The following is a 12,172-nucleotide window of genomic DNA, read 5'->3' on the forward strand; positions in this document are numbered from 1 at the left end:
AGCAGGTAAATAAAAGGGAAGAAAGACGTGAGGTTGGAAGACATACACACACCCACGCACACTTATTACAGGTTTGCCCTCCCTCGGAGGGACCGAATAAATATTACAAATTAACTAACTACACAAGCTAATTAATATTACAAATTAACTAATTTAATTAACAAATTAAATTAAATTAATTAAAGCAGGAAAGCGTCTCGGGAAACGCGCCGCCATGCGCAAGCTGCCTCTGTTTTCCTTTCTTTCCTCCTCTGGAGGCTGTCAAAGCCTCAGGACTGCATCCTTGGACAGAGAGGATCATCACCGGCTGAATGAAACTTCCACCGGCAGTGTAGTATGGCCATCGGCACAAAATAGGGTCTGTCGGCAGAGAAAATTGTGCCGGTCGGCACATTACACTGCCGGTCGGCAGAGTATTCCTGCAGAACCTGCAACTCACAGCAACAAAGGGCAAAACAAGGCATGGCAGCATATTTCAAGGCATGTATGCATCAACCATGTCTCTTATCATTGTGATGACTCAAAGGGACATGTGCCTCGGTTCTCGGACCACCAATCACGCATTTCCATGCATGATGGCCCAAAGAACCAAGTATGCAACTTTGGTTTCAAATGCAATGCACACCAATCAAACAAACAAGGCCCAATTCCTATCACCAATTCAAGGGACATGGCATGCATTCAAGATGCAATGCAACCTAGGCATACAAGCTAGGAATGCAACATGACATGGCAATGCACTTATGCAAGCATACAAGCATACATATGGCAATGCAAATGGATGGCGAGATGGACTTATACATGAATTAGGCAGCTCTAACAAGGCCTAAAACAGTGGCCAATGTGCTAGAAGGTGAGGGCTAAATGGCATGCACACACACATGCACATAAGGACCAACACTTAAGCATGAATCAAACAACATTCAAGCACACTTGAAAGGTATAAACAAGAGCAATTAGCATGCATTATAAGCTCTAAAATCATGTTATAAAATGATGCCAAATCAAGTTATAAATTAAGCCAAAACATGCAAAGAGTAGTCCAAGTGTTCAAGGCAAATCAATAACGCATTGAACTACACTTATCATGACCAAACATGGCATGCATTAAAGAACTAAAAACAGATTTTTAGCATGTTAAAACAAGGCCAAAGGACTCCTTAGATGGCATCTAAGTGGCCCAAATACAAAGGCATACACCATGGCCAAAACATGGAGCATTGCAACACATGCTTTCAAAGCATTAAAGAGACATGCAAGGCAATCAAACGAGCATGGAAATGGGACTGAAATAGCATGTAGAATGATTCCAAATCACCAAAACAATGCAAAGATGGCATGCTACACATGCACATACTCAAGGCCAACAAGCCCAAATGCAAAGGAGCCATATAATGCATGCAAAGATCAACCCAAACGACTATGGACAGAGCTAAAACATGGCAAAATAAGCACATAATCTTCACAAATGCAAGCCTAAAACATGCTCCAACAAGGCTAACAACCTAGAACATGTTAAGGCACAAACATGGCATTACAAGGCAACTATGCTAAACATGCATGAAGTTCCAAAACCAACTTTAAATCATGTTATATCATGGACATATAAGCATGAAAAACAAACCAAACATGCTCAACACACACTAAGCATAGGCTTCCTTAGGAGGCCAAAATGTGCCCTTTTCAAGGACAACAAGGAGAGGGGGTGGCCCTCTCCTTCTTGGGACTTCAAAGCATCATCTTCACCACTGAAATCCCTCAAGATTTCAGTGGTGAAGAGACCTCAAAACCAAAATCCCGGAGCTAGCACAAAATGGCTCAAAATGAGGGGTTAAAGAGGGGTTAAAAACAGAACTTTTTTATGTTATACAATAATCACAAAAACAGCTCTAAGATAGGTATAAAATTGATGCAAGAATGGGGAATAAAGGTGTAAGTTTCTTACCCTTGTAGTCCTCTTCAACAAGGATGCTCCAATGGCCTCCTTTGGCTCCAAATCAGTCAAGAAACTCAAGAACAACCCCTTAGAACCCTAATCTCAAGAGGAAGGTGAAACACTAGGTGTTTGTGTGCAATAGTGAGACACAAAACACCTAATGTGCAAAATGAGAGGGAAAGAGAGATAGGTGAGTGTATCTAATCCTAACCCTAGAAAAACCAGAGCCCTCCTCTGTCTTCTCTCTCTCAAAAATGTCTAAGCCTCTCCCTTTCTTGCCTTAGAGAGAGCCCTCTCTATAAGCCTCTTGTAAAGCTTCTCAAACAAGCTTTGCAAGAGGGAGATCCCTCCATACACGTGTATGGAGGGGAGCAAAAGTTATACAGCTGTCCAAAAATATCTGCAAAAGTAGATGAACAGCAATCGGCCGGCAAAAAATGCCATCTTGGCCAAACAAAGTGCCGACCGGCACAAAAAAGTGCTGACCGGCAACAAATAGTGCCGACCGGCAAACTATATTGCCGGTGGCAGCAAAAACCAGCCGGTGGCATCTAGCCACTGCCGGTGATGGGTGGGGATGGTCTACAAGCCCCACCTTGCCTCTCAAGGGCAAGATGCAAGTGTTTGGTGCAAAACCAGACACTAAACGGTCGAGTTCGGGGATCCTGAGGCAAGGCGCGTGAGCCGAGACCTCCGGGAACTCCAAACGAACACAAACATGGATAATCACCGAGTGTTCAAACGGTGACGTCCAAGTCTTGAGGACGGTCAAAAATGGGGTGTCTACAACATATAAACACAACAAGACCTAAACTCCATCATGGGTAATTCGGAGTGTCGGCGACCGGGAATTGAGACACGTTCCGTCACTCGGAGTACGAAACGTCCCTCGTTTCCCATGCTTGGGCTAACTCCTATCCCAAACACAATGCAAATGAGATGGCATACACAATGCGACTAACATACAACCTAGCATACGTAATGTTATGAAATGGCATACACAATGCTCGATGTAACATGGCATACACAATGCTCTAACATGCAACTCAGCATACACAGTGCTATGTACCGAAATGGCATACACAATGCACGATGGACTTACACCAACATGAGTGGACCTCAGCCACGCTCACATTAGTGGCCATTAGATGAAAATGAGACAACCGAAATACGTGCACATGCACAAATACCAGGGACCGAACCTAAGGCATCAAATGCCACTCTACCAAAGCATGGCAAGGGATGAAAGATGGCATGGAATAACATAAATTACAGCTCTGAAACAGCATGAAATATGGTCCTGAAGCATGCAAATATGGCACATAATGCAAGCTAGGGGGCCCGGGTAGCGAAACTAGTGAAGTGCGTTACACTAGAGGTACCCAAAGCAATGCACCAAAGGCAAAACCAACCCCCAAAAGACCCTATGCAGGTCTGAAACAGTGGGAAATTGACCTAAAATGATGACTCGGAATGCAACGAAATGGAGCTCGTTCAATGGTCGGTAAATGGGGTATACAAGCCCGACTCTCAAACGCATTTAAAGAGATGAGAACATGGAAACATGGCATTCAAACAAGCTCTGAAATGTGATGAATAATAGGCTCAAAACATGAACACACCTCAGTATATGCATGGAATGGATCTCAAAACTCAAAGCTAAGCATGGACCTTGAACTACAAGCATGAAAAACTAACATCATTCGACCACAAGACCCAAAAAAAGAGCTAGGGCAGTCCAAAATAAGCACATTATCAGTTTAAGGCATAGCCAAAATATGCTAGAATCAATGGCCTATAACGCATGCAAAGAAAGCTAGTGAACCATGAGTTGTTCTACAACTATATGAAGCATATGAGGGATCACCCAACCAGCCAAAAACAGAAGTATTTCATGCCAAAATATCCTGAAATAACCACTGAAACTCAGTCAACACATGCAAGAATGATGAGCACCTTTGGAAGGCCATGCGGGGGGTTGTTCTACACATACATGATAGACAGACAAAAGGGAAAAACCACCTTTGGAAATAAGTTATGGCATCCCTAAAACTCACCAAAAAGGTCCTGAAATTAGTCTAAGAAGCATGCAATGAAAGGCCCCTTTGAAAGGCCTTGAATGGGATTGTTCTACACATGCATCATAGACATAAAATATGGCCAAAGGGGCTCTAGACAGAGCTAAGGCAGACCTCAAAACTCACATAATAGGGCCTGAAACAAGACTTCAAAGCATGCAAGATGGGGCCCCTTTGGAAGGCCAAAAGGGCCAACAAACAAGACAAGGAGAGAGGGGGTCACCCCCCTCTGATTTTAGGGCTCAAAGACACATCCAAGCTACTAAAAATCCACTGGATTTTAGTGGCTAAGAGGCCAAACCAAGGCCAATGCGACTGCTCTAATGCATAGCCCTAATCATGAGGATATGAAGCATGCTAAGAGGAAGATGACCCAAAATAGAAAAATTACCTTATTCAAACTTCAAGAGGGGATCAAAATTAGAATTTTTTTAGTTTATGGAAAATCTCGAAAATGCTTGCAAGTAAGGCTAAGATATCATGCAAAATAAGCCCTAAAAGAGAGATGAAGCATACAAGGAGGTAGGTGACCTCAAACAGAAAAGTGTCCTGAATAAAACTTCAAGAGGAGTTCAAAATAAGACACTTTTCAGTTTATGCCAAAGTCCAGAAAAGCTTGCAAATAAGGATAATCAATGGAGCAAAATAATGCAAGAAAAGGGGAAATAGAGACTCACCCTCGAAGAGCAGATTTCCAGCAACTTCTGGACCAAGATGGGAGTTCTTTAACCTCTGAAAATCAGCTCCAATATGCTTGGATGGATGGTGGAGGTGATAGGCTATGAGGTGTAGTGCAAATGGTGCAAGAATATTAGGGTTTGGAGCTTAGAATAGTGGGCTATGGAGGTAAGTGTGTGTATACCTTAAACAAAATTGTTGAACCCTTGCAAATGAGGACAAGCCTCTCCTTTATAGAGGAGAGGCTCTAAAGCTTCTCTTGGAAGGTTCAAATATCCTCCATACACGTGTATGGAGGATGGTCCAAATGCCTCCCAGCTGGCGCAGCTGTGATGTATTCAGAGAGAGCAAAAAGCAAGAAGCAGGCCGACCAGTTCAAGTGGTCTGCCGGCCACTCCCCCTGGTCGGCCGACCAGGGATCAAAAGGTTCATGGAGAAATGCTGGCCGGCCATCCCAGAAAGGTGGCCTCCCAGATGAGTGCAACACAGCTATATGGTGGAAAACCAGAAAATGTGACCCAAGAGAGAGAAAAACTAGCTTTTTAGCAAGGTTCAAAAGGGTCAAGAAGAATTACTGGTCGGCCTACCCATATTGGTGGCCTCCCAAATGAGCACAACACAATGGTGGTATGAAAAACCTGAAATTGTGGCTCAAAAGTGAGAAAAACTAGCTTTCTGTCAGAAAAACCGCCTGGAGGAGAGAGAAAAATAGAAAGCTGGTTTCCAAGGGGAAAAGGTGGCCTCCCACCATACTACCACCTTCCTAGCAATGAAAATAGGGTCCTTACCAAAAATGGATCAAGATGGATGCAAAACGAAGGTTCGGGGGCCAAAACGCGCAGTCCGGGGGCCCAAAAACAGGCTGTTAGGCACCGGAAGTGGCGCATGACCACGAAGGTGGTCTCCCGGGCCACAGTGTCCCTCTAAAGGGAGGAAACAAGGTGTGTGCCAAAATCGGAGCAAACAGAGGTAGTTAAGCGGTCACGAACTGAGGCACACGGCCGACGGCTTTGAAAACCGGAAACTGGGCTCCAAACGGGAAAAAATAGCCTACGACCACGAAATGTAGCTTACGGCCACTGAGAGATGGTCTACGAGACCTCTCCCTCCCTTCGGGAAGAGAAAACATAGAAAATAGGACCTGGTTCGCAAACCAAGGCAAAGCACAAAAGGGCCCCGAAGTCCGGGGGCAAGGCTCGCAGCCTAGACTCCACAACCTCAGAACGAGCACAATATGCAACATCACCAGCCTAGACTTCACAACCTCTTAAGGTCGGTCAAAAATGGGGTGTCTACAATAACTGGTACAGACAAGGGGAATCCGACTGTTTAATTAAAACAAAGCATTGCGATGGTCCATGCGGATGCTCGCGCAATGTGATTTCTGTCTAGTGCTCTGAATGTCAAAGTGAAGAAATTTAACCAAGCGCGGGTAAACGACGGGAGTAACTATGACTCTCTTAAGGTAGCCAAATGCCTCGTCATCTAATTAGTGACGCGCATGAATGGATTAACGAGATTCCCACTGTCCCTGTCTACTATCTAGCGAAACCACAACCAAGGGAACATGCTTGGCAGAATTAGCGAGGAAAGAAAACCCTGTTCAGCTTGACTCTAGTCTGACTTTGTGAAATGACTTGAGAGGTGTAGGATAAGTGGGAGCCGGAAACGGCAAAAGTGAAATAACACTACTTTTAACGTTATTTTACTTATTCCGTGAATCAGAGGCGGGGCACTGCCCCCCTTTTTGAACCCAAGGCCTGCCTCGGCTGGCTGATCCGGGCGGAAGACAAATTTAGGTAGGGAGTTTGACTGGGGCGGCACATCTGTTAAAAGATAACACATGTGTCCTAAGATTAGATCAATGAGAACATAAATCTCGTGTGGAACAGAAGGGTAAAAGCTCGTTTGATTTAGATTTCCAGTATGAATACGAACCGTGAAAGCGTGGCCTAACGATCCTTTAGAACTTTGGAATTTGACGCTAGAGGTGTCAGAAAAATTACCATAGGGATAACTGGCTTGTGGCAGCCAAGCGTTCATAGAGATGTTGCTTTTTGATCCTTCGATGTGGGCTCTTCCTATCATTGTGAAGCAAAATTCACCAAGTATTGGATTGTTCACCCACCAATAGGGAATGTGAGCTAGGTTTAGACCGTCGTGAGAGAGGTTAGTTTTACCCTACTGATGATAGTGTCGTAATAGTAATTTAACCTAGTACGAGAGGAACCATTGATTCGCACAATTGGTCGACGCGCTTGGTTGAAAAGCCAGTGGCGTGAAGCTACCATGCGCTGGATTATGATTGAACGCCTCTAAGTCAGAATCCGGGCTAGAAACGATGCATACGCCGGCCGCCCGCTTGCCGACCCGCAGTAGGGGTTGTCCGGCCACTTAAGGCACGTGTCGCTGGTGAAGCCCGCGCGGCGGATGAGCCACGCAGGCCGCCGTGAAGTATAATTCCCATCTCGAGTGGCGGGTAGAATCTTTTGCAGATGACTTAAATACGCAACGGGGTGTTGTAAGTGGCAGTGTGGCTCGGCTGCCACGATCCACTGAGATTCAGCCTTGCGTCGCTGCGATTTGTCCTTTCCCCCCTCTTTGTCCCCCCGGTGACCGATTGGCCATGAGGTCCTAGAACACATAATGCACCCACGTGCGCGCCTCGAGACAAGAAAACGATTCACGTGCACGGCAAAACGAAATTCCAAATGCCTAAGGGGATCGCTAACATTTTACAACGAGTTGTGCGACGACCGTAGCCTTGGCCAGCAGACCATGCCAGGGACTTGCCCAGCATGCCATGGCAAAGCGTTGGCAAGCATGCCAAGCCACTGCCTTGGCCAACATGCCATGCCACTGCCTTGGCCAACATGTAATGCCTTAGCCTTGGCCGGCATGTCATGCCACCGCCTTGGCCGGCACGCCATGCCATAGCATTCGCCAGCATTCCATGCCACCGGCTTGGCCAGCATGCCAGGCCACTGCCTTAGCCAGCATGCCATGCTGAAGCATTGGCCAGCATGCCACGCCACTTCCTTGGCCAGCATGCAATGCCTCGGCCTTGGCCAGCATGCCATGCCACGGCCTTGGCCAACATGCCACGCCTTAGCCTTGGCCAGCTTGCCCCGCCACGGCCTTGCCCAGCAAGCCACGCCACGGCCTTGCCCATCATGCCACGCCACGGCCCCACGTTCCTGGCCAGCATGCCATGCCTTAGCAATGGCTTGCATGCCATGCCACCGCCATCGCCAGCATGCCATGCCACCGCCTTGGTCAGCATGCAATGCTGAAGCATTGCCCAACATGCCTAGCCACGGCCTTGGCCAGTATATCATGCCACTGCCTTGGCCAGCATGCCATATAACTGCGTTAGCCAGCATGCCATGGCACAGCCTTGGCCACCACGGCATGCAACGGCCTTGGCCAGAATGCCACACCATAGCCTTGCCCAGCATGCCATGGCATAGCCTTGCCCAGCATGCCATGGCACCGCCTTGGCAAGCATGCCATGCCAAAGCATTGGCCAGCAAGCCATGCCACTGCCTTGGCCAGCATGACAGGCCACGGCCTTGGCCAGCATGTCATGCCACTGCCTTGGCCAGCATGCAATGCCACAGCCTTGGCCATCACGGCATGCAACGGACTCGGCCAGAATGCCACACCTTAGCCTTGCCCAGTATGCCATGGCACCACCTTGGCAAGCATGCCATGCCACTGCCCTGGCCAACATGCCATGCCACAGCGTTGCCCAGTTTGCCAAGGCCGGCATGCCAAGCCACGACGTTGCCCAGCATGCCAAGGCGGGCTTGCCATGGCACGACCTCGGCCAGCATGCCATGCCACCACCTTGGCTAGCATGCCTTGCCACGGCGTTGCCCAGCCTTCCAAGGCCAGCATACCAGGCCACTGCCCTCGCCAGCATGCCATGCCACAGTGTTGCCCTGGACGCCAAGGTCGGCATGCCGTGGCATGGCCTCGGCCAACATGCCATGCCACGTCGTTGTCCAGCATGCCAAGGCGGGCATGTCATGGCATGACCTCGGCCAGCATTCCACGGCACGGCCTCGACCAGCATACCTTGCCATCGTCTTGGGTAGCATGCCTTGCCACGGCGTTGCCCAGTCTTGCAAGGCCAGCATGCCATGCCACTACCTCGTTAGCATACCATGCCACTGCCCTCACCAGCATGTCATGCCAAAGTGTTGCCCAGCATGCCAGACCACGGCCTTGACCAGCATGTCGTGCCAGTGCCTTGGCCAGCATGCCACGCAACTGCGTTGGCCAGCGTGCCAAGCCCGGCATGCCATGGCACGGCCTCGGCCAGCACGCTATGCCACCGCGTTGGCCAGCATGCCATGCCACCGCGTTGGCCAGCATGCCTTGAGACCGCCTTGGACAGCATGCCTTGCCATGGCGTTGCCCAGGATGCCATACGACAACGTTGTCCAGCATTACAAGGCCAGCATGCCATGCCATGCCACTACCTTCGCCGACATGCCTTGCCACAACCATGCCAAGTATTCCAAGGCCGGCAACCCATGGCATGGCCTTCCCCGGCATGCCATGCCACCGCCTTGGCCAGCATGCCAGGCCACGGCGTTGCCCAGCATGCCAAGGCCGGCATACCATGCCCCTGCCTTGGACGGCATGCCATGTCGTCGCCTTGGCCCGCATGCCTTGCCATAGCGTTGCCTAGCATAACAAGGCCAGCACGGCATGCCACAACATTGCCCAGCATGACAAGGCCGGCAAGCCAAGCCACGGCCTTGGCCGGCATGCCATGCCGCGGCCTTGCCCGGCATGCCAAGGCTGGCATGCCATGGCACGGCCTTGGCAGGCAGGCCATGCCACAGCTTTGACCGGCACGCCATGCTACAACGTTGCCCAACATGCCAAGACCGGCATGCCATACCACGGCATTGGCCGGCACGGCATGCCAAGCCGCCGCCTTGGTCATCATGCCATGCCTTAGCATTGGCCAGCATGCCTTGCCACCGCCACCGCCAGCATGCCATCACACCGCCTTGGCCAGCAGGCCAGGCCATCGCCTTGGCCAACAAGCCAAGCCAAAGTGTTGCCCATCGTGCCATGCCACGGTCTTGGCTAGTATGCCACAACTTACCCTCTGCCAGCATGCCATGCCACAGCCTTGGACACCGTGGCATGCCACGGCCTTGGCCAGGATGCCATACCTCAGCCTTGGCCAGCATGCCCTGCCATGACGTTGGCCAGTGTGCCATGTCACGACGTTTGCAAGCATGCCATGCCACTTCCCAAGCCAGCGTGACATGCCACAGCGTTTTCCAGCATGCCATGCCATGGCCCTGGCCGGCATGCCATGCCACGGCTTTGCCCAGCATGCCATGCCACGGCTTTGCCCAGCATGCCAATGCTGTGGCACGACATGCATGCCATGCCACCGCCTTGCCCAGAATGCCTTGCCACGGTGTTGCTCAATGTGCCACAGCGTTGCCTCGGATGGCAAGGCCGGCATGCCAGCATGCCATGCCACAGCATTACCCCGGATGGCAAGGCCGGCATGCCAAGCCACGGCCGTGCCCAGCGTGCCATGCCACAGTGTTGCCCAGCAAGCCACGACCAGCATGCCATGCCACAGCCTGAGCAGCGGGCTGGACCGTGGCCTTTGGCAAGCTGGACCGTAGCCTGAGACGCAGCCTTGGGCAGCCTGAGCCACGGCCTTTGGCACGGTCTGGGCGGCGGCCAGAGCTGCGGCCTTGGACAGCCACGGCCGCGGCCTAGGCAGCCTTGTAGCACGGCTTATGGGCGGCCAGGGCAGCCTGGTATGCGCGCGGCCTGGGCAGCTTTTCCTATCATTGGCACGCCCTGGGTGGCTTGGCATGTGCATGGCCTGGGAAGCCTGGCATGCGCGTAGTCTAGGCAGCATGGCCTGGCATACATACGGCCTGGGTAGCGTGCCCCGTGCACATACCGCGCGCGCGGTCTTTTTACCGTAGCGCGGATCGCTCACACATTCGGGCACGCCTTAGCACGCCTTCATACGCAACGCACGTACAATGATAAGAATAGAAGCCACAGCCAAGGCCGTGTGGCCAAGGCCAAGGCCGCAGTCAAGGCAGTCCAGCCAAGGCCAAGGCCACAACCAAGGCCGCGTGGCCAAGGCCAAGTCCAAGGCCGCTGCCAAGGCCAAGGTAGCCCAGCGAAGGCCAAGGCCGCAGCCAAGGCCAAGGTTGCAGCCAAGGCAACCCAGCCAAGGCGAAGACCATGGCCATGACAACCCCACCAAGGCCAAGGCCAAGGCCGCACAGCCAAGGCCGCAGCCAAGTCCAAGGCACCCTGGCAAAGGGCAAGGCCAAGGCCGCAGCCATGGCAGCCTAGCGAAGGCCGCATGGCCAAGGCCACAACCAAGGCCAAGGCCGCAGCGTTGTCCATGCCGGCCGCATGCCATGCCATAGCCTTGGCTAGCAGAATGCCATGCCCGGGCCTTGGCCAGCGGAATGCCATGCCATGCCACCGCTAGCAGCTTTCGACGCCAACGCCTTGGCCAGCAGCATGGCATGCCAACGCCTTGGCTAGCAGCATGGCTTGCCACGGCCTTGTCTAGCAGCATGGCTTGCCATGGCCTTGGCCAACAACATAGCATGCCATGGCCTTGGCAAGCATGCCATGCCACTGCCTTGGCGAGCATGCCTTGTCCCTCTGGTAATTGCCATCAGGTTTGGCTTTGACTCACGTACAAGTTGCCTTGCAAAATGCATATCCCTCGGGTAAATGCCATTTGGTTGGCTTTGACTTGTGAACGAGTTGCCTGTGCTTTCCCAGTGGAAGCTTGTTGCGAAAAGTATGTCCTTTGGAAGATGCCTGTTGCATTTGTTATTTTCATTCACGCTAACCTGTGCTTGCTTGGCTTCTCTAAATCTTTTCGCACGTTCATCGGGCTTCTTAATCCTTCAGGGTACGATTCGTTTTGGGGTGCTGGTGCATAGTGTACGTCGTGGCGAATGAGTTGTGTTTGGTTTGTGAGTTGGATAGATCCTTGCCTGTGCAGCGAACTCCACTTGCGCAATCTACTATGTCCCTCAGGTAATTGCCTGTAGGTTGGCTTTGACTTGCATACAAGTTGCCTTCGCTTCCGTAGTGAAAGGTGCGTTGCGAAAAACATGTCCCCCAGGTAATCACCATTCGGTTGGCTTTGACTTATGAACGAGTTTCCTATGCTTTCCAAGTGGAAGCTTGTTGCGAAAATTATGTCCCTCGAAAGTTGCCCATCGCCTTTGTCATTTGCAGTCACGCTATGAATAGCAGCCAAGGCCGCTTGGCCAAGGCCGCAGCAAAGGTAACCCAGCCAAGGTCGCGTGGCCAAGGCCAAGGCAGCCCATCCAAGGCTAAGGCCAAGGCAGCCCAGCAAAGATCGAGGCCGTAGCCATGGCAGCCCAACCAAGGCCGTGAGGCAAAGGCCGCAGCCAAGGTAGCCCCGCTAAGGCCAAGGCCAAGGCCG

The 12,172-nt window shown here is 51.3% G+C and overlaps 1 pseudogene; it reads left to right on the plus strand.

Annotated features, from left to right (window-relative positions):
• The first annotated feature begins 5,825 nt into the window (after positions 1 to 5,825).
• LOC145814380 (25S ribosomal RNA) lies at positions 5,826 to 7,277 on the plus strand (annotated as a pseudogene).
• The last annotated feature ends 4,895 nt before the right edge of the window (positions 7,278 to 12,172 follow it).

The sequence above is a fragment of the Camellia sinensis genome, unplaced genomic scaffold, assembly GCF_055761805.1.
Source record: "Camellia sinensis isolate YWXY unplaced genomic scaffold, ASM5576180v1 Unanchor1, whole genome shotgun sequence".
Classification (NCBI taxonomy): Eukaryota; Viridiplantae; Streptophyta; class Magnoliopsida; order Ericales; family Theaceae; genus Camellia; species Camellia sinensis.